This window comes from Dipodomys merriami, unplaced genomic scaffold (assembly GCF_024711535.1).
Source record: "Dipodomys merriami isolate MVZ:Mamm:240054 unplaced genomic scaffold, mDipMer1.0.p SCAF_8, whole genome shotgun sequence".
Classification (NCBI taxonomy): Eukaryota; Metazoa; Chordata; class Mammalia; order Rodentia; family Heteromyidae; genus Dipodomys; species Dipodomys merriami.
The window spans coordinates 7,347,513-7,370,055 of record NW_027206401.1 but is presented as its reverse complement, the minus strand read 5'-3'; the positions used below and the strand labels follow the sequence as shown (position 1 = coordinate 7,370,055).

At 41.6% G+C, this 22,543-nt stretch overlaps 1 protein-coding gene and 1 long non-coding RNA gene across 6 annotated transcripts in view; one reads left to right on the top strand and one right to left on the bottom strand.

Moving 5' to 3' along the window:
- Positions 1-22,543, top strand: part of Arid1b (AT-rich interaction domain 1B) — a 334,344-nt gene that overhangs the window by 52,822 nt on the left and 258,979 nt on the right. The window lies entirely within an intron of this gene.
- Positions 4,096-10,532, bottom strand: LOC138819207 (uncharacterized). Its single transcript, XR_011369361.1, has 3 exons — positions 10,362-10,532; positions 5,405-5,543; positions 4,096-4,265 (listed from the first exon to the last, which is right to left on the bottom strand). It is a non-coding gene; the product is annotated as an uncharacterized lncRNA (long non-coding RNA).

Sequence of the window (22,543 nt, the reverse complement as noted above, 5' to 3'; positions counted from 1 at the left end):
TAGTGAATGTGGGCTGGGTTCTCTCCCATACCAGTCGCTGTAAAGATGACCCTTGGTGGTTTCTAGGAATGTGGAGGAGAACTCTGCTAAGACACAAGTTGATAGGGTAAGGTGAACACTGAGTGCCTTGAACAGGTGCTCGCCCTGGGTATTTATGACAACACAGAACGCTTGCCCGGTGGTGGCCTTGGATGGGAACCTAGGAGAGATGCTAGCTGTGACATGTGGAAGTGGATTTTTTGCTTTCAGGCAAATTCCACCATCTCTTGTATCCATGTAATTTGCTGTTGTATTTGGCTCAATGAATTGAGACTTTTTTGAAATCTTGATTATTATCAGGCATTTATTAATAGCCTTAGGGGAGCTCAAAAGTCCGCTCGGGGTAAGAGACGTGCACTAGGTACTTAGAATGCAATGTGGCAAGTGTTGGGCAGATTAATGGATCTGGGAGTTACTGTATCCGGAGAAGAGTAGGAAATGGTTTCCTGGAATAGGTGGTGTTACACCTGAACTTCGCTCAGTCTGGGGAGAGGAGAGGATACTTTTCAAAATCAATTAGGTTTCCATTCTTGTGAATTTTATAGATTTGTACTTTTCACATTTTAAATATTTTCAAGGTTATTAGTGGAGAATCAAATGTGCCCCTCTCCCTACTTCCTTCTCATCTCCAATTTTTTTTCATCTTTAACATCTTCTAATGTTCCCATCAATTCAGCAGATGACAGGGCTGATACTTAAGGGGTGGCTGGCTCTGTGTGTGTGTGTGCGTGCGCGTGTGTGCGTGTGTACATGAATACAAGCACTCACACACATGCATTCATGTGCCATTATTGAGACTTGAACTCAGGGCCTGGTGCTGTCCCATATATGCTCAAGGCTAGCATTCTGCCACTTGAGCTACCGCTTCACTTCCAGCTTTTTGGTGGTGAATTGAAGATGAAAATTTCATGGACTTTTCTTCTCTGCTGGCTTTGAATTGATCCTCAGATCTCATCCTCCTTGAGTAACTAGGATTACAAAGATCCATGGTCTCTAGCTTTAAAAAAATTTTTTTAACGAGAAACTATGGCTTTGAGTATAGCTCAGTAGTAGACTGCTTGCATAGTATGTCCTGAGTATGATCTCCAGCACCACAAAAATAAAATAAAGGTGGATATTATTTCAGTATGTCTAGTAAGGCCTAGCTTGTTTCAGCCCTTATTTAATAATACAATAATAATAATAATAATAATAATAATAATCAGCAGCAGCAGCAGCAGCAGCAGCAGGAGGAGCAGAAGCAGAAGAGGAGGAGGAGGAAGGGGAGGAGGAAGAAGAGGTCCTGTCCTTCCCTAATTAGAACCAGCACTTAGGATTTTAGAATAATCTCTAATCTATTTTTGGGGAGGGGCAGAAATGTAGTATACTACCTGTGAACATTGTTTTAATGAGTAACCTTTTAAAAAATAGTGAATAACTTCTATTACCTCATTTTTTTCTTCCTCAGAAATTATGCTAATCTGAGCATGTAGCTTCACTTCTGTAGCACTTAATAGATTCAGAATTGATGTTTTACTTTGTAGTTTACAGTGACCATGAGTTTGCTTTTCGAGTTTGCCAAAAACTAAAGCAATGCTGAGACAGTATAATCAGTATTGTGGTGAAGGATGCTATGGAAATACATTTTAAAATTTCTGAGTTTGTAATAAAAACTGACTTCCCTGCTATGTATTTGTTTTCCTTTTCTTTTATTGTCTTTTGGTTAAATTTGTGGTCACTGTTCACATTCTTAAGGCTCTATAAAATTACTACCTGTAATACAGTCATGACTTATGAATGTATTTCCCTGGTGCACAGTTTTTATTGTCCTGGAATCAGTGCCCTAGAATCAGCTTGTAGCCTTGTGTGCGTGCGCATCACCAGCCATCCTGCAGCTCCCCTCTGTGGAGACCAGTCCATTGAATATACGGAGTGTTTCATGTGGATCACGAGTGGTCATCATCTTTTTGAACAGCCTAGGCACTATCCCTGAGCTTCTTTTTTCTTTTTTTTTTTTTTTTTTTTTTTAATTGTATTTTATTTTATTTGAGAACATACTGTACAAAGGGGCTACAATTACATGGGCAGGATAATGGATACATTTCTTACCAAGCATTGCAGCCTCCTCCTTTGTTTACCCTTGCTTCTTTTTTCTTAAGGCTAGTAGTACTCTAACATTTGAGACAAAGCGCCACTTCTGGCTTTTTCTGTGTATGTGGTACTGACTAGTTGAACCCAGGCCTTCATGCGTGCTAGGCAAGGACTTTGCCACTAAGCCACCTTCCCAACCCTTGAACAGCTTTCATTTAGAAGATCTGCCTCCACAACAGAGAACTCCCAAGTCTATTTTCCAGATTCTTAGGGTGAGGATGAATCCAGTTTGCTTAATCTCTCTGTTAGACTACCCAGCAGACTTTGGTTTGGAATTAAGCACTCTGCATGTTGCTTATCTCTGGTTTCCCGGCTGAGCTCAAACCTTCCTTCCCTCCCTGCTTTCTCTGCATGGCCTTTTATTGCACGTATAGCCACATGGGGAAGGAAGCACCATCTTCTTAGAGCTACTCTGGCTGCTTAGTGCCATGTCTTCTGCCTGCACAGTCTCTTATTCTCCATAGCTTGTGTGAGGGGTGCATGAGAGGCAGTGTCCTGTGTGTCAGGGAAACCTTCACACTTTATTGGCAGTTTGGCTGAGTGTTGAATTGGAGATTGAGTGTCATTTTCTCTGAAATGATATATTGTCCCCCAATGTGTTCCATTGCTTCTGGGAAAAGTTGCTTTATCCTCTATATAGCACATTCATTCTTTCCTCTGGGAACCTCTAATACTTTTTATTTTCCTGATTTGTAAAATGTTGATGAGGCTTTGAGTTGGTATTTTTCTATTCATTTTACTAGATCAAATGTGTTAAGCTCAATTTTTGTTTTTATTTTATGGGGCAGTGGATGGGTAATTTCCCTATCTTACTTTCTCAGATGGTCTTTGTTCTCACTATATATATCTATATATTATTTTCATAACAAATCCTGGGTTGAACCTTTCTCCCTTCTTCTTTCCTCTTGTCTTTCTTTCCTTTTATTTTATCCTACTAAGGTTCTGAACTTAGAGCTTTACATTTTTTGTGCTATTGCTCTACCATTTAAATCATGTCTTTACTTCTTTTTGCTTCAATTATTTTTCATCTAGGGTCGTAGGCTTTTTGCCGGGGCTTCCCAAGCAGCTGGGCTGTCACACCAAGCTTGATGTTTGAGTTAGGGTGTTGCTTAATTTTTTTTTTTTTAAGCCCAGGAACCTCAAACTATGATACTGTCTCCACTTTTAGAGTAGCTGGGATTAGTTCTTGATTTTTTAAAGACCTTCTTTTCTGTACACTTTTCATCTGTTTAACATTTTTTTTAAAAGCATATATTGTTAGTTTTTCAGCTATTCTGATATTTCGTTTCTGTTTTCAGTTCTACTGTGCCTAAACTTGTTTTTGTTCACCAAAACTTTTCTTATTTTGTGGAGAGGGCAATACTGAGATTTGAGCCCAGCTCCTCATGTTTGCTAGAGTTGAGCCAAGCGCTCTACCACTTGTACCACAGCTATACCTCTTCTCTATTTTGGAGATAGAATCGAGTGGACCTGATTGAGGTGGTTTTGAACTGTGAGCCTTGGATCTCGGCCTCCTGTATAGCTAGGATTACGTAAAGGCATGAGTCACTGGTACCCAGATAATTTTAGTATTAATTTTTTTTCTATTATGTTCTTAGTCTATGTCTTTAACTATAACTATCCCTTCTGCTGGAGGCCTTTGCGCAACGTGAGGCCTGCCAGCCTTTGCCTTTCTCTTCAGGTGTACTGCAGGGTTCCAGGGCTGACTGATAGGCTGTGTCTCTTCATGGACACAGGCCTGACAGATCAGAAGGTGGAGAAGGAACCTGCATCATTTGTTGGAGGATGTTCACTAATGGTTGCTGGTAGCCCCCTCCCCAGATTCTCATTTGCTTTGGAGATCTGGAGGCCGAATGGCAGTGACATAGACCTGTCACATAGGTGTGTTTTAATTCAACACCCTCTTTCCATGGACTCCCCTCCTACTGGCCTCTCAAGATGGTGTTCTCCTCCGACTTCTGACAGGATTGGGGTGAGGATTGGGAAAGAAACTCTGAATTACTCCTTGCAGATTTTTTCTCCTGCCTCCTGCCACCTTCTGATTCCCGAGTCTTTGGAGTTCATTGCTGTAATTAGCTCTCTTCTTGTCCTCTCACCTAGAACAAATTAAAACTTTAATTATCACTTGTCTATCTGCTATTCTCTTTCCAAAAAAAAATAATAATCCTGACCTCTTATCTGTGATCATCTTGTGCTTTCTTTGTCCTTGTGGATGTGTACTTATTTAAAAAACAAAAAACCAAAAACCCTGCTTCTTTACTTCGTTTGAATGGTGTTCAATGAGAGAGGAGAGGTAAGCATAAGTATTTACTCTGTTTACTAGAAATCTCTGAAGACATAAGCAGTTTTCTTAGCAACTCATTGTCCACGTGTTTGGATTTTACAGTGTGTTCTCTGAAATGGGCTAGAGTTTTCAGTGGCTCAAGAAATTTGTAGGCTAAGAATAAACCTAGGAGTAAAGGAATTGGCACTACTAGAGTTCCTCTGTTTGGCAGAGGCCTGGCCTCAGTTGCTGTGTGAGGTCCAGTGTCCTTTGTTTAGATTAGCCAGGAAAGCCTCATAGGATTTAGGAAGTGTGAGCCTGGGAGAATGCTCTCCCAGCCGTGGACAGGATCCCTGGGACGAGGCAGTGCTGAGGCCAGAGAGCTTTCCTCCCATCCCAAGGAGTCTGCCTGGGCGCTGCACTGCAGAAGGATCCCCTGGGGGACCTGAGAGGAGCCTGCTGCTAAGAGGCATGTCGGCGTCTTTCCAGGTGAGCAGAACCAATCCTTTGATGGAGTCAGGATGGTCCTTGGGTTACGGATGTTAAGGCTATCCGGGGGTGTGGATGCGGTCTACAGTTCACTAGTGCATAGCTGCGTGTAGACATCGCCTTTTCAATTACCCTTTGCTTTTTAAGAGGCAGAAATTAAGGACAAATTAAGTAGGGTATTTAAATCTTATATTTAGGGGAAATTGCCTGGCTGTGGACCCTGGGCCTGTGCAGGTCTGTATGTGGCCACTGATGGTTTTCCAAATGCAGAGAGCAGTGGAGGGCGCCCAGCCTCTGCCCCCCACCCCCCATCCTCCTGGGGACCCTCAAGTGTACCTCTGAAACCTCAGCGGAGACTTTGCCAAGCCTCAGGAAAGATGACCTGGTATTCATTTAAGGCAGAATAATTTTACTAATGTCTGTTGAAATGTAATTTTTAGTAGTAAAGGATGAAGTGAAAATAACTTTCTGATTAATACTTACTAATTTAGAAAATTAACTACAGCACCACAGTCCTTCAGCTCTTCAGTGTTCCGTTGCAATGTTGTTGTGTTGAGTTTTATCTACAGGAACAGCTTCATGGTATCTGTATGAGTGGCCCAGTGCCAAGACCAGTGTGAAGCTGAAAACAACGGCAGCAAACTGTTAGAGTAATGATTACAAAAATCAAGCTTTAGCCTTGTGAGTCCAGAATAAGAATTAAGAGTCCTGTTGTTCACATTGCTCTTTCTATGGCTGTACATCTGGGCTTGGGAACAAGCAAGCACTTCTAACATCCACCATCTACCTTCCTTCCTGAGATCTCAGTATTTTCTCCTAGAGCTTCCTCACTGCTAGAGTTCCCACCCAGTGGTGAGGAGGGTGTCTTGGAAATGGGAGTCTTCCATGTGGACACCATCCAGCCTGGGGGTGGTTAAGCTGCCCTGTGCATTTTTGGTGCCCTGGTGGTGGCCTGATCCTTAGCCCCTCTCTTAAGTTAAAAATAGCAGGTGTGTGGTCCTGCCAGCTGGTCCAAGCCCAGGCTTTTTATAGCCTGGTCTGTCCTGGGAATGGAACTTGGTGTAGCGGGGACACGGGCTCCTCTGGCTGGGTAGGCCAAGCATAGGGAGGGCATGCTATTGTGCTGCCCTAGCTTTGTCATAAATAAGCAGAAGTTGTCTCCGAGACCAGCCCTTCACTAGTGGCTTTTGGTAAGATATTTGTTAGAATAACCTAGGAGAGACAACATTTAAGTAAAAAAAAAAAAAAGAGAACTTTTAAGTTAAAAAAAATCCCTTTATTTTTGAAGCCTGTTGTACCATCTGCTAGGGAGAAACTTCTCTGCCTGATGACTTATACTTTAATTAATTGAGTACCAGGTTCTTGGACATATTTATTAAATGTCAACAATTTGAGCACATTTAGTCTACATTTTTGGTCTTCTGTGTCCAGTGGTATTTTTCTTAAATCATGTCCAGAATTTCCCTGGGATTAAAGTTTGCTGTTTTTAAAAATCTTTATCTGAATCATTGCTTAGATTCTCCTGAAGGCATGCATTTGTTGCCTTTAAAATTACCTATAAAAGCAGTTCTGCCTCTTTCTCTCATCATTGTCTTCCTTGGATGTTGTATTGTCTGCGAAACCCAAAGGATTAGAGTAATAAAAGCCAGTTCCACACATTTGTCTTGTTATTAGACATTGGTAATGACTTTGCTAAAGTGAGAAATAATGTTACAGAATTTTCATTACAAATAATATCAAGACATAGCTTGCAGTCAGTCAGGAAGTGTGTCTACTACTAAGACAACAACATTAAACAGCAGACTGTCAGTTAATTCAGAGAAGTGCCTGCATTTATGTGATTGAAAAGACTTGGGTTATTCTTCCTGTGTGAGCTGTTTGTCTCTGTCATGAAAAATAATCACAATTATTTTCTCCTTTTTCAACACTGTAAAGAGGAAAAAGAAAACAAAAAGATAAATACTTGATCTTTGTATGTGGACTTTTAGGGAAAAGGTGAGGGTAAGGGTAAGGGTGAGGATGAGGGTGTGTGTGTGTGTGGGGTGAGGATGAGGGTGTGTGTGTGTGTGGGGTGAGGATGAGTGTGTGTGTGTGTGGGGGGGGGGGGGCCTGGGACTTGAACTTAGGCACTGTCCCTGAGCACTTTTGATCAAGGCTAGTACTCTGCCACTTTGAGCCATAGCTCCTCTTCTGGTTTTTAGTAGTTAGTTAGAGATAAGAATCTCACAGACTTTCTTCCCTCTGCTGCCTTTGAACCCTCTGTTCTCATCTCAGCCTCCTGAGTAGCTAGGATTACAGGCATGAGCTACCGTTGCCTGATGAAATTGTTGAGTTTGTTTTGTTTAAAGCTCTGAAGGGGCATAGTTGGTAAGCCAGCTGTCATAGTTGGAGAGACTCCAAGGAAGAGAACCATATCATTGGCTCTGACACTGACGATCGAGGGACAGGACAGTGTTTACATACTCTTTGGAATAAAAGTCATGAGAGCATGGCTTTGCCTCTGCACCTGAAAACCTCTTAGTCATCTTTCTTGTAACACTCCTTTGGGTTTTTTCCTGCTAGGGATGGAAATATCCTCACCTAGCCCTCGTCAGACAGGTAGCCCTAAACATGGCCTGGGCAAGTTTAGTAGGATTACTTGACCCAGGACTGCCCCCTAAGGACAGGGAATATCTTCTTGTATGTGTTTAAGTTAGTGTGCAGAGAACTACATCAGTATATACCCAGCACAATGTGCTACATTCCAACTTGGAATCATTGTTTCATTCTCTAAAAACAGACTGGAGAGAGGAGTGGGAATCTTGAACATCCTGGGACAGGTTTGATTACAGCCCTTTTGTATGTATGAACTTGTATGTTTGTTAGTGCATTTTGGGTAATTTTGAACGCTCCCCAGTTTTGGGGTTTGAACTTAGGGTATTCTGTTACTTGGTCTGTACCTCTAGTCCCTTTTGCATTTAGTATTTTTCACGTAAGGTCTCTCACACTGTTCTAGTCTGTCCTGGACAGTGATTCTCCTACCTTATCTTCTGAATGGCAGGGACCACAAATGTGTGCCACCCAACTTATTTTTTAGATAGGGCCTTGTTGTAGCTGGGATTGCAGGGTTACCCATAAGTCCTAGCTCTGTGGTTCTGACATTCTGACTCAGTACTGAATTTTCACAAGAAATTGCAACACGCACACACACACACAAACACACGTGTGTGCGAGCACCTGGGAATTCCTAGTTTTTAGGCCCTTTATATTAATAAATTCATGGGCTTTTGCTAAGGCACTGAATAAGAACCATTTCCAAATTATGCTTCACACTAATATTATGTTTTAATAAGAGGAATATTGATAACTAGAAATAGATTGGCTTTATTTCCAGGCAAATGATGAAATCTTTAAACTTTGGGAACTGGGAGAATAATTGTATTTTTTAAATCTTTTTTTAATGTAAAGCAGTACTTGTAAAATATATCAAAAATACTAAAATGTTTAATGTAGAAATAAGACAAATCCCTTGGAATCTCACTCTTCAGAGATGTCTGCTCTATATGATGCAAAAATTCTTTCAGGTGGACCTGTTGCAACAATGAGAAGTACAAATTGTCATGTCAAAAAACGAGCTTTACAATGTCGGTGGGGGGGGAGGATTGGGTGGGGGGGAGGGGGGAGGCTGGGAAGGGAGGTGAAAGGTAAACAAAGGAGGAGGCTGCAATGCTTGGTAAGAAATGTATGCATTATCTTGCCCATGTAATTGTAACCCCTCTGTACAGTATGTTCACAAATAAAATAAAATATAAAAAAAATTCTATGCATATTTTTCTGCAGCCTTCTTTCCTTGTTTAATCTTCCTTAGACATTTCTGTGTTTTTCCATTATCCATATTTAGGTAGTGTTGTACAGTATTCCTTTGTATAGTTTTAACATTTAATTAAGCAGACTTCTGCTTGTGAAGGTATTCTGATAATGTCTAGCCAACAATTCTGCAAAGGAAGCTTTCTGACAGTATTATGAAGATATCTGTTTCTTTCCTTCTCTTTCTTTTTTTTTTTTCCACCCTTTTCCCTCTGATACTGTGCTCTCCCCCATGTGAAGCTATTTCTTCTTCTTCTTCTTCTTCTTTTTTGGTCGGTTGTGGGGTACTGTCCTTCAGCTCAGTGCTAGCTCTCTACCACTTGAGCCACAGTGCCATTTCTGGCCTTTTCTGCTTAGGTGGTGCTGAGGATTCAAACCCAGGGCCTCATGCATGCAAAGCAAGCACTCTACTACTGAGCCACCTTCCCAGCCCAAAGCTATTTTTTTAATGTTAAATCCATAGAGGTAAAAATGAAAGGTAAAAGGTTTGGGTTCACCTATCTTGTAATAGGAAAAAACGGTTAAAATTGAAGAATCCAATTACTGCTGGAGGTCTGCTTTAAAAGATGTGTTCTTGGGGCTGGGAAGGTGGCTCAGTGGTAGAGTGCTTGCCTTGCATGCCTGAGGCCCTGGGTTCAATTCCTCAGCACCACATAAGCAAAAAGAAAAAAGCCGGAAGTGGCGCTGTGGCTGAAGTGGTAGAGTGCTAGCCTTGAGCTGAAGAGCTGAGGGACAGTGCCCAGGCCCAGAGTTCAGTCACCATGACTGGACCCCCCACCCAAAAAAAAAAAAAAAGATGTGTTCTTTTATGATCAGAAATAGGACTAGTAGACTGCAATTTTGGAGGGAAATTTCTTTGGATTAATGCTTGTTTAGAAATTAGAGTGTTCTGTCATTCACTGTTTTCTTCAGTCTTTGATCTGCTCCTGAAAAACCTGTCTTCACTCCAAAAGGATTTTCACATTTTGTTTGCATTTTGTAAGTGATAACTAAGAGTGATAAATAATCCATTTGGTGTGACTATTATTCCTCCTGTATTTATTTGTAGAATCTATTCTGTGTTCTGCAAGCGTTAGGCAATTCCTTAGAGTTTAGGCAAAGCCTTTGAGCTCTTCCAGAGTGTAGTCAAAACTAAGTTAAAATTCAGTAGTGAGTAGTTATTGAACACGGTTATGTACAGTGTCCAGTAAAGTGTGAGAAATTTTTTACCTTAGCTGGAGATTTGGTTAAAGTTGTTTAGATAGATATAAGTGTCTGAAAGGATGAAGTGTCTGAAAGGATGAAGGTAAATTGAAACACTGTAATTTTTTTTTTTTTTGCCTTGAACCTAAAAGGTAAAGCTGATTGGTAGAGTGATTTCCTAATATATATATGGCCCCTGGGTTCCATTCCCAGCACTGGGGAAAAAAAATACAGTAAACTTTAATATCAGAAAGTTAGCTCCTCATTGTGATTTTTGTATCCTACAGATAAATATTTAATGTACAGTGGTTTAAGTATTTTTCTTCTCTGAAAATTGAAGTTGGACCTGTGTCATTTTATAGAAAGAATTATGGGTAGAAAGAATTATGTCCTTAAAATTTACCATAATTACCTTCGCAGAACCACTGGCCTGGTTGAAGACACGAACTTTCGTGTCATCTCTCTTTGAAACTGTATTGAACTTAAAATTCGCTAAATGTCTTTAAAATTTTTTTCTCTTGACAAGAAAATGGTTTCTGTAAAATAGTAGTGTAATTTAAAAGGACTTTAAAAGGGCAGAAAGGCACAAAAATCATCCTGTAGTCCTTCACCTAGGCATGGTAACAGATAACTGGCTTACCAGAATATGAAGTTCTAGAACTTTGCTTATTTGTTCAGCACTAGGCCCTGCCTTAGCCATGTTCCATGTGGTTACATTATTTGTTACCATGTTAGAGCTGACAAAGCTGTTCTAGATAGAATATCCACAGGGCACAAACCTGAACAGGTGCTGTGTGCTGGAGTTCCACCTGACTCCAGGAGTCTCTTCTAGGACTTCAGAAAGCTGAGGTCAGGATCCAGAATTGTATTTGTTCTCTAAACATCACATAGTTATGCGGAGTTCAACCTGTTCCTTGTTATTGCAACCTTTGCTTGCTGGTTTCCATTTGACACTCTTATCTTCAAGTACATATTAGGGAAATGATAATAAAAAGCAAACTTTTACAAGAGGTATTTCCCCTTCCAAGGATTCCCCCCTTCTTTTTGGCATGAGTTGGCCCGCTCAAGTCTGGGTCTAGGATATTACAGTTTCAGACCTGGCCTGTCTTTGACATTCAGGCTCTAAAGATAATGTAGAGTGGAATGGTATGAGAGTGGGCTTAAACTGGGCCTATACTATGTGCTATGGAGTTTGCAAAGATTGTTACAGTTACTGCTTCTTCATTCAAATGACAAAGTACAGTAAACTTTTGGCATAGTTTCTTTGAATATGTATTGGTTGAGTGTGGTGAGAGCTTCCCATACAAGACTAAGAGAATGAAAACAACCAGCACATGTTCAGAGTTGATTTGGCTTTTTTAAAGACTCTAGGCTTGAATATAGCCATCTAAATTTTCTTTAGCAAATTGACTGGCAGTAAATGAATCCCTGTAGAATATGGCTTAAATCAGCCTTTTTCTTCAAGGTCTTACAAAAATATGTTGTCTTTTAGTGTTGGTTGTACAAGTGCTTTTTATTTACACATTTTCTTCTTAGTTGTGGAGAGTTAACCCTGAGATTAACACACAGAAATCTTTAATCAGAACATTGGTTCAAATTGCAGAATCCTTTACCAGTCTTGTATGTATATGTAAGCCTCTTTTAACACTGATGAGGAGCAAGTGATTTAGGCCTTCATTAACTTAGTGTTTTCATAAAAAAATGTTTTCTTAAGACTGTGCCTCAATTCTGACCGTAAGGGTGTACTCTTTTCTCCCTCTGAACCCTGCATTTTACTAGTAGTGTCTATTTTTTCCTCATCTGATTACAGGGAAACACTTCAGGATTATATAGAAGATTAAAACTAGATTGTTACAGCAATGGGCTCTTTGGTTCTACTGATAGCTAATAACTTATAATTTCTCAAGGGTTTGAGCTATACTATTTTAAACCTTTCATATCAAACCATTCACCATCTCAGACATAAGACTGGAAATTACTTTTTTTTTTTTTTTGCCAGTCCTGGGACTTGAACTCAAGGCTTGGGCACTGTCCCTGAGCTGCTTCGGTTCAAGGCTAGCACTTCACTACTTGAGTCACAGTGCCACTTCTGTTTTTTTTTTTTTTTTTGTGTGTGTGTGTGTGTGTGTGTGTGTGTGTGTGTGTGTGTGTGTGTGTGTGTGTGTGTGTGTGTGTGTGTGACTAATTGGAGTTAATATCTACCTGGGCTGGCTTCGAATCGTGATCCTCAGATCTCAGCCTCCTGAGTAGCTAGGATTACAGGTGTGAGCCACCAGTGCCCAGCTTCATTTTCTTTCAATATGTGCTGTGTCTTCTTCATTCATTTAATTGGGGGAACAAAGGAAGAGGCATTTACCAGGCAAGCAAGTTTGACTCTTTTTGCCTGCTGGCGAGCTCTGAGAATGCTGAGAGGAGTTAGGGTCCATGACCTGTGATCTGTGTTTGCTTATGGAGGTAAGGAAGGAACTGTTGCATTTGCACATATGGAAGTCAGTTTGGTGGAATTACCAAGAGTGTGGTATACTGTGTACTTTATAATCTTTTTTTTTGGTCAGTCATGGGGCTTGAACTCTGGGCCTGGGCGCTGTTCCTGAGCAATTTAGCTCAAGGCTAGCACTCTACCACTTGAGCCACAGCGCCACTTCCAGTTTTCTGGTGGTTATTTGGAGATAAGAGTCTCATGGACTTTCCTGCCTGGGTTGGCTTTGAACCATGATCCTCAGATCTCAGCCTCCTGAGTAGCTAGGATTACAGGTGTGAGCCACTGGTGCCCTGCTACTTAACAATCTTAAAGTGTTTATGGAATGGGTTAGGAATTAGGGTATCAGACTTAACTGGGCTTAACTTGATATTTCACTCCTAAATAATATTGGGTTTATGGCACTTTAGTATACCTGTGTTGAACTGTTGTGAGACCTAATGAAAGTCTATATAGAGATTTGAAGTAAAGATATACATTCTTTAAAACAACCTTTTAAAACTCTGGGTCCTGTGCCTGTCCAAAGGTAGAGCTTTACAGTAGGTAGACTGGGGCCTCTTACCTGGTCTGTTTGGGGCCTATACTTCATTTCCAAGAAAGACTTTGTATATATAGTCCAGGGTCACTCTTTCGGTTGGAACCTACTTCTTTCTTCCACTTAGGCTTTTGGGGGGAGGTGGTCATGGGCTTGAATTTAGGGCCTAGGTGCTGTTCTTGAGCTTTTATTTGCTCAAGGCTGGCTCTCTACTGCTTTGACCCACAGTCCCACTACTGGTTTTCTGGTGGTTAATTGGAGATGAGTATGGCATGGATTTTACTACCTAGGCTGATTTTGAACCACAATCCTCAGATCTCAGCCTCCTGAGCAGCTAGGATTACAGGTGTGAGCCACCAGCGCCCAGTTCCACATAGGTATTTTATGAAGACATAGCTGACTTCTGTTTCCTCTGACTGGCCAGCATAGCCTGTGTTATCTTCCAGTGTCCTTCCTTTCCTTCGGAGCTTTCAGGAATGAATGTGACTGTGGAGAAGTGGTTTCTGCACCTGTGAGGTGAGTTTGATGGTATTATTGTCTCTCTAGGTTGTTATAAGGGTTAGAGATGATGCGTGTAAAGTAAACAAGGGTGTAACTCACTGACAACCACAATGTTTTGTATGTGCAAAGTTATGAGTGTTTTCTTCAGTGAGTTGTGTATTAGAAACCAAAGTTGGCTAACCCAGTACCTGTTCTTTCATTCTCCTCCTCTTTGTGTTTGGCTAGGAATTGAGCACAGTTGATGTGGTGAGCTAACAGGAGCTTGAAACAAGTATTTTCTTTGTTTTTGAGTGACTTTTGACTTGTAATTGGGGATTTTATATAGAATTTAGAAAACTACGGTTCCTTATGACACACACCTGAAGCAGTTTCGGAAGCTTTAGGTTTAGGGGCTCAGAAGCATGGTCAGGAGAGGGAACTGGAGGGTCTGGCTTCTCTGCAGGACACAGGCAGAAGTTTATTAAATCTGTTAAGACCCACATGGCCGGCGTGCCAGGATTCGGGTGGTTCTGGGAGTTCACGCTGGTGTGCATGGTGGAGGAGTCCCACTCCTCTAGTGATCCAAGTGATGTGGAATCATCTCAGCTAACATGGCACCATGTGTTTGGTGTGTCTGAAATATGTAGGACTCAGATGAAACAGGAAAAGATTTGGGGGTCTGGGAAGGTGGCTCAGTGGTAGACTGCTTGCCTTGCATGCATGAAGCCCTGGGTTCAATTCCTCAGCACCACATAAGCAAAAAAAGCTGGAAGTGGAGCTGTGGCTCAAGTGGTAGAGCGCTAGCCTTGAGCTGAAGAGCTGAGGGACAGCGCCCAGTCCTAGAGTTATGGCCCTCTGACCAACCCAAGAAAAAGGTTTGGGGGGTGACTTAGTTTTTGTTCAGGCCCATTCCCAGATGTGAGTCTCCTATTTTATGCTTCTTATAGTATCTAGGATGACAGGAGTGCACCATTATGCAGGCTGCCTTTGGAGTCTGAGTCGATTTGCTTCCAGATGTCCGCTACCATGCCCTGCCTCTAGATTATTCTTTTAAAAATACTTTTATTCTCTTTAGGTAGTTGTTCCAACTGCAACCAACTTTGGTTGCAGTTTATGAAGCAAGGAAGCAGTTTATGAATACAATGCCACCCCTTTTGACATTCTTACCCATCCCTCCCTAAATTGTTTTTTTGCATTATTAATCATTATTCAAAGAGTGACTGGTTCTGGGGCTTGAATTCAGGCCCTTCTGCTCGTCCTTAGTTTTTGGGCTCAAAGCTGGTGCTCTGCCACTGGAGTCACAACTCCACTTTTAGGTTTCTACCAGTTAAGGAGATAAGGGTTTCTCAGATTTGTCTGTCTTCAATCTTTGCATGTCTGCCCTTGGAGTAGCTAGGATAACAGGCATGAGTCACTGGCATCCATCTGGAAGACAATTTTTTTTTCCTTTATCATCTTTTGTAATGCTTCCTTGGGCTTGAACTCAGGGCCTGAGTGCTGCTCCTGAGCTTTTTTGCTTCATGCCTGCACTCTACCACTTGAGCTATATCTCTACTTGTAGCTTTTGACTGGTTAATTGGAGATTAGAGTTTCACTGACTATCCTTCTGCTGGGCTGGCTTCAAGCTGAGATCTCAGGATCTCAGCTTCCTGAGTAGCTTGTATTATAGACGTGAGCCATCTAGTAGAAGTTTTGTTTTGTTTTTTAACTTTTTTTTTTTTTTTGGGTCTGGTCGTGGGGCCTGAACTCTGGGCCTTGGCGCTGTCCCTCTGCTCTTCACCTCAAGGCAAGCACTCTGCCACTTGAGCCACAGCACCACTTCTGGCTTTTTTCTTTTTGCTTATGTGGTGCTGAGGAATTGAACCCAGGGCCTCAGGCATGCAAGGCAAGCGCTCTACCACTGAGCCACCTTCCTAGCCCTTTTTTTTAAACTTTTAAGGCCAGTTAATAAGCAGGGCTTTTTTTTCTTTCCTTGAAGGCTTAGAAATTAGTCAGAATTTCCACTGAGAGTGGATGTTAGCCATGAAAACATTGTATTTAAGTAGCTGCAAATTTACATTATGTGCAGTATGTAGATGCATCTTCACGTATGGTGAGCACTAAAATAGACACACATAATTAAGTCCCCTTTAGGCCCTCTAGGCCTCTTTAGTTTCACATATTTAAGACAGCATTTCTGAGAAAAGTTTAAAATAATCATTTTATTATCCATTAAGCTGAAATATTAATAGTCAAACAAAACGATATGTTAGCTGTATGAAGCTGATTAAAATAGTGAAAAGTTAAATGTAGTAAAATGGTGTTATGGTGATTTATGTCTGGGACCCCCAGCTACCTGGCAAGTAGAGGGAGCCCGAGGATTATGTTTCCAGACTGGCCTGCACAAAAAGTTAGCAAGACCCCTCCATCTTAATAATGTTGGGTGCAATGCTTCATGCTTGTTACTCTTGCTGTAAAGGAAGTGAACTAGGAAGATCATGGTACAGGCTGGCCCCAGCAAAACTGGAAGACTGTTAGAAATTTAACTAGAAGCCAAAAGGGCTAGTAGATTTAGTGGTTGAGAGTTGCATAGCAAATGTGAGTACTGAGCAAATGAAAAAAGAAAGTAAAACAGCAGCAGCAGCAGCAACAACAGCAACAACAACAAACACAGTCCATGGGGCTGGGGATAGAGCTCAAGGCTACAGCACTTGCCTAGCACGCACAAGACCTTGAGTTCCCTTCCCTGAATAAGGAAATATGTAGAAAACAAAAAACAGCCATGGTTTTTTGAATGGGACCCCAAATCTGGTGTGTTTATTCTTTTAAAATCCCACAATTAGAGATGGGAATATGTAATCCATTGATTTATGTCATAGAATTTAGCTTTGGAACATAGGAGCCAGCTGGCTATTCTCTTATTCATCAGATCCTCAGAGATAGTACGGCACTTTTATGAAAAAGACAACCTCTAAAAACCCAGTAGAGAATAAAAATTATAGTGGTTTGTTCTCTTTGATCAAAATTTAAAGGGCCAATTTGGTTATGTAGAAACCTACTATTTTCATGTATCATAATAATAGCTGTGTTCGTGTGGCTGTTTGTGAGCTCTGTAGTCGCCCTGGACCCTAGGTCTTGTAGGGTAAGGGGGACTGAATATGTTACTGCACACTGAACTCTCAGAACAGCACCGACACAGTGTATACATTTGTATGTACATTTGGATGAGCTTGTTGCCTGGGCCTTGTGGAAACACGTGTGTGCCTAAAAAAACACAAAACACTTGGAACTCTGGATATGTGTAGGACTATACATATGAATGTGGCTGATAGCTCTGCTTTTCAGGACACACTGAACAATAAAATTTAAACATTCTCTCTCCTTCCCTCATATTTAGTTACTCGGCTTCATACCAAGTGTATGTGGTTTGTGATCATAAAATAGTTCCTCGAGTACTTCTTTGGACCCTATTGTATGGCTCTGGGTATCTTAGCGGCTCTGCTTGCTGCCGCTCTAGAGTTCACTGTTCCAGCTTCTCATGAGAACACTTGTGTTTGTCCCACTTGATTATAGCCGTGTATGTTGGTATGTATGTCATAGTACATCAGATGGGCCTGTGTATCCTGTAAGTACAAAAATGGTACCAACTTTTATACGTACATGCTTAAGTGCAGTAAACATATTGCCTTTGTGTTATCGTAGAGTATATCAGTCTTATTTTGTTGAAACTGTACATGTAATGTACAGGGGAAGATAGCTGGAGAAAGCAAGAGAACTGATGGATGCGGTCTCTAACCTATGCAGCTGGACGTTAAGTCTTGGTGGTCAGAGGTTGGGATAGACTTGGGCCTCTCTAATTCATTTTAGAGTTCATTGGTCCAGAAGGCCCGTGGCTGGATTTGTGGGAGTTCTGTGGGGGCAGTTGGGATAGAGGGAAATACATTTCTTGCCCTAGGCTTGGTGAAAGTTAAGCTTCACAGCAAATAGATCAGCGCTGTAAGATTTGTAGTTTGCAGTGATTTTAACAGTCATCTCCTGTGCTGGGAGTGTCACCATCTTACTCATGTGGATGGAGGCGGAGGTTAGTTAAGACACATTCCCCAAGTGTACAGTTTTGAGGCTGAACCTTGCTTTTCTGAAGACAAATTATGCTCTGTTTCTGTCATCTGTAGTTTTAGGAGCATGTCAGAGCTCTGGCTCCATCATTGAGAGACAGGACATGACCTCTGTTAAGCTGAAATGCCTGATGTTTTGCCACCAGGCAGGAAGGAAAGATGCAGAGACCTGGAGCGGCCTTGGTCAGGGCCCACACTTGGGGGATGGAGCTTTGAGAAGCCATTTTACCTGGGAATGTGGTGGTTGTTTGCTGATGTTTGGCAGGAGGCCCTGTGGAAGGTTTCTGTTTAGATTGCTAATTGTAGGTGGAGCTAGCGTTGGGGGAAGAGCCTGTGAGGTCCTAACCAAGGTGCTGGTCACCTGCTGAGAGCTGCTTTTATTTCTTGTTGGTTTGAAGAGACAAAGAAGGAAACAGCTTCTGTTCCTTAATGAATAGGGTAGTCAGTTTTGCATTTGGAATAGAATCAGAAGTATCTAATTTCTCCCTTTTTGTCTGTCAAACTTTTGGCCTTAATCTGATGTGATACCCTGCTAGGAACTGAGGCCTGGTCATCCTTTGAGGCATTGCTGGCCCCACAGGAACCAAGAGCAGCTAGAGGTGCTGTTTGCTTTACGACTTGGTGTTCTTGGTTCAATAACTTGCATAATTCTTAGATTTCTTTTTTAGAATTGAGTTTTTGTTTCTGCGTGCTAGTGCTGACTGGCATGCTGCAGCGTAGCAGCAAGAGGGAACTGGAAATTGAATTATTTTAGAGTTCATACACCAGCATAATATGGAGTGATGAATTCCAGCAGCTTCTCTGTTAACTGAAAGTAGAGCTCTTCTAGATTAAAAACTGTAGGTTGTAAAACATGTGGTTTCTTCTGCATGTGCATTTCTTTATCACTGAGTTGTCCTTCCAAGCCTAGTCTAAATGTGCCTGAAAATTACCATCTGTTCCCTGCAGTTTGGAGAGGGCACAGAAAGACTAAGGTGAAAAGCTGTCACTTCTAATATTTTCACTCCAGCTTCACACCCTTCCTGTCTAGTTATATAATTGCATGCAGCAGGAGTTGTTTCAGCCATTTTTTCCCCCCTTGTTGGGGGCCAATGGGGAAGGAGGGATGGAGGGACACAAATGAGAGGGAGATGAATAAACACACCCATACTTGCAAGGTACATTTTCTTTTGTAGAATTTGCTTTCCTAAAATGTTTCTACTGAATTCCCAGACTTCATTTTCTAATGTTGATAGAGCACAGATTAATGAGTTAATAGTTCTTCACAATTTTATTTGATAGTTAGGATTTATTATAGGTAATATTGAAAGGATTTTGGATTGCTTGCAGGATTTACTTTTTTTTAGTGTCCTTTTTAAATATAAAAATTGATCTATTTTGATTTTCATTAGAATGAATGAGCACAATAGGATCTGCAAATGATACACGGCGGAAGCCTGTGAGGGTAGACTGCCAATAATTTCTGATAGTCAGGAACAAGAAGACCATTAAAAAGTGGGATTTATGCCAGTAAAAAGGTGGCAAGATAAAAGGATAGTGTTGCTGTAATCCAGCAACTATAAATTTTGATTTTTCCCCAAGTTAATTATCTAACACCCACACCAGGTTGAAGACAATTATTCACCCTTTCATTTACTTTGGGAAAAAGGGTTTAGACTTCATTTACCAAAATGGCGGTTCTAACTTGAATTTAGTAGAATCTCCAGTCTTGATTTTTAGGACACTGGTGCTTTTCATGTTTAGAACATAGAACAGAAAACAGAAATCCCCCCCTTTTTTTAGCCTGACAAATTCTGGGTCTCTGTGGAAAAGCCTTTGGTCTGTTTAAGCACTCCATTTTGTGCCATGGTTACGTGCATTTTGTGTAGTCAACATTCTTAGAATTTCTATAATGTAATAGAGACTTGGTTTGAAGAAGACCAACGTTCTAGGCCTCAGGAAGCACTAGGCAAGCCACAGCTGGGATATGGACTGCCTTACTTACCTAATATGGTAACTAGTAGAATGGCTGAGATATAAAAAGATTTGTGGAATCACAGGTGAGGGAGTTACTCATTCCACAGTGGGAGAGAGAGTAGGGAAAGATAAGTGTTTCAGCTGATTTTCTATTGCTGTAGCAAGTACCTGGGATAAATCAGTTTAAAAACAAGGGACTGGGTGCCAGTGGCTCATGCCTGTATTCCTAGCTACTCAGGAGGCTGAGATCTGAAGGTTGTGGTTTGAAGCCAGCCTGAGCAGGAAAGTTCATGAGTCTCGAGGCCAGTTAACTACCAAAAAACTGGAAGTCAAGCACAGCAGCCCGAGGACAGTGCCTTGAGTTCAAGCTCTAGACTGGCACCAAAAAGAAGAAGGAAAAAAAGGAAGAAGGAGGAGAAAGGTTTATTTTGGCTAACAGTTTTGGGAGTTGCTGTGGTTGTTGGTCTGATGCTTTGGGCTTGTGTCAAGGCAGCATATCATAGTAGGAGTGTGTGATTGAGGAAGATGCTTACCTCATAACTTCCAGAAAGTAAAGAGAGAGGGGAAAGGACTGAAGACCTACTATAAAGGGTAATTGCATAGGTTAAATACTAGATTTTAATGGCCAACTGAGGGCAGTGAGCAAGCTTGTACGATGATTTTCTGTCTGGGTACCTGGTAGACGTCAGCAGTGTTAAAGGAAGTCAGGAGGAGAGGAGCAGGTCTATAGTGGAAGCCTGGAAGAATGGAAGTGGTCTGGGCATTGGGCCCTGGGAAGTATGGACCCGGGAGGAGCTGTGGTTACTGAAGACTAAAATTGTTGTGTAGCCTGATTCTCTTTAGAATCGAGTATCTATCATGAACTCCATGCTCAAAACTTTTTAATTGGCCTGGTTGAATTCTGGAACCTGTGTAATCAGCCGGTCAACAATCACAAACAGTTGCAGGCCCTTCAAGAAGCCACAGGGAAGGAAGTGTGCTCTCTGCCTTCAACGGAGACTGGATGAGCTTTGCTACCCAGGCATTTGCAAGGTGAATGGCAAGAAGCAAGAGAGCTAGGACAGCGAGGAAATTCTAGAAAGAATGCTGTCATGAGAGTGATGGGAGGGGGTCCAGGTCATCAGAGGAGGGGCCAGCAATATCAGACACTGCAGGAAGGCTAGAAGGACTGGGGATTAACGAATGACCAGTGGCTCATGCCCTTAATCCTAGCTAGTCAGGAGGCTGAGCTCTGAGGATCATGGTTCAAAACCAGCTTTGGCAGTAAAGTTTATGGGATTCCAGTTTACCACTAAAAAGCCAAAAGTGGAACTGTGGTGCCCCAGTGATAAAGAGTGCTAGTATTGAACAAAAATGCTCAGGGACAGCACCCAGGCACTGAGTTCAAGCCCTAGGACTGGCAAACACAAGGAAATGACCAGAGAGACGTTCTGCTGTGATTTTATAATAAAAGCCAGATCCCAGTGGCTTAAGGGGTGAATGAGGAGAAGAAGAAGCAGTGAACATAGACTGTTCTGTATGTTTTACTCCCAGAGCACGCAGTACTATTAAAGACCTGCTCTTTCTACCTCCTCCTCTTATATCCTGGCAGTGTAAACTTTTGAATAAAATCGCTGCCTACTCTTGAGGTGACCTGTGAATGTTTGATGATTTGCTATGGACTGTGGGAAGGGTTTCAGAAGCTAAATAGATAAGGTTTTGATGAGCAGAAAGAAAAGCACAAGGGTGGGGGAATGTACCCATCAGCCTCAGGTGGTGCAGGGATAGACACTTACCACATGGGATGTGGAGCTAGAGGAGGTAGGTGTGAGGTCACAGTTCCCATGACAGCCAACGTAGGAAGCTTGACTTGATCGTGTAAGTAAGCAGTAAGGAGTGCTTGACATGTGCATTTCAGACTGGACATTTCTGAGTGCTGCTTGTAGGATAAAAGGATTTAAAGGGAAAAAGCCTGGAGATAGGAAAACAGCTATTCTGAGGCTAGGTACACAAAAACCAGAATAAAGCATGACCTGAGGAAATCAGTGTGATGGGAGGTACAGAGGGCAGATAAGAAAGGCTGACAGGAGGCTCTTGGCATTCATGTAGGAAGGGGCTGGAAGGGAGAGGAAAAGTCAGGTGGCTTGCTACATTTTCTGGCTGGGGTGGAAGAGATTATTAGTCTTTTAGCCAAGAGCCTGAATGTAAAAGCAGAGGCAAGTTTGAGGAGAAGGAGGATGTTAGATTTGGGTATTTTGTCAGTCTAGGATTTATCGTTTGGCTTATGCTTTTTCTATCTTAGAGTTGTTGAAAAACCTTCCTGAACAGCCATTTTGTTTATCAATTTTCGTTCAGTGAGTGAAATTACATGAGTTGTTCACTACTTTATTATAAAATTGACTGCCCCTAAAGGCTAATATGTGTTCTGAGAATGTTGAAGATACATTAGGCTAACCTAGAGACAGGTATGTTAAGTACATTTTTGACAGTATATTTTCAACTTACAATTGTCTTATCTTACTGGGATATAACTCTGTTGCAAGTCAGTAAACACCTATACTTGAGGATAGCAGAGGGAACATTTTGTATTTTTTAAAAAGAATTTTAGAGCAACCTACCTACTCCATTCTCATAAACACCTGTGTGAAATACAGGGTAGTTGTATTTTTCTTTTGCACATGGGGAAACCAAAGCAATTAAAGTATCAACTGACTTGCCAAAAGTAGAAAATGTGAAGTGGAACTCACATTCATGAATACTTCTATTTTGTACTCTAATGAATAGCCAATTGCAGTCAGTTTCCAAAAGTAATTGTGCTTTCCACGGTTGGAGCAGACAGGTGCTTTGTTCTCCATATGATGCCGCACACACCTGAGCAGTTTGTTGGGTAGGAGACCTTAGATCCCTTGGCAAGATCTGCCTGCAAAAGTAGACCTGAGGGGTCTGCGGAGGAGGAGAGATGCTGGGCCTTGTGGGGCCTTCACAGATCCAACATTCTGTGTTTCTAAACTTGCAGTACCATCATCTTGAAATTGTTTTTTCAAGTAACTACAACACAGTGTTCAAACATT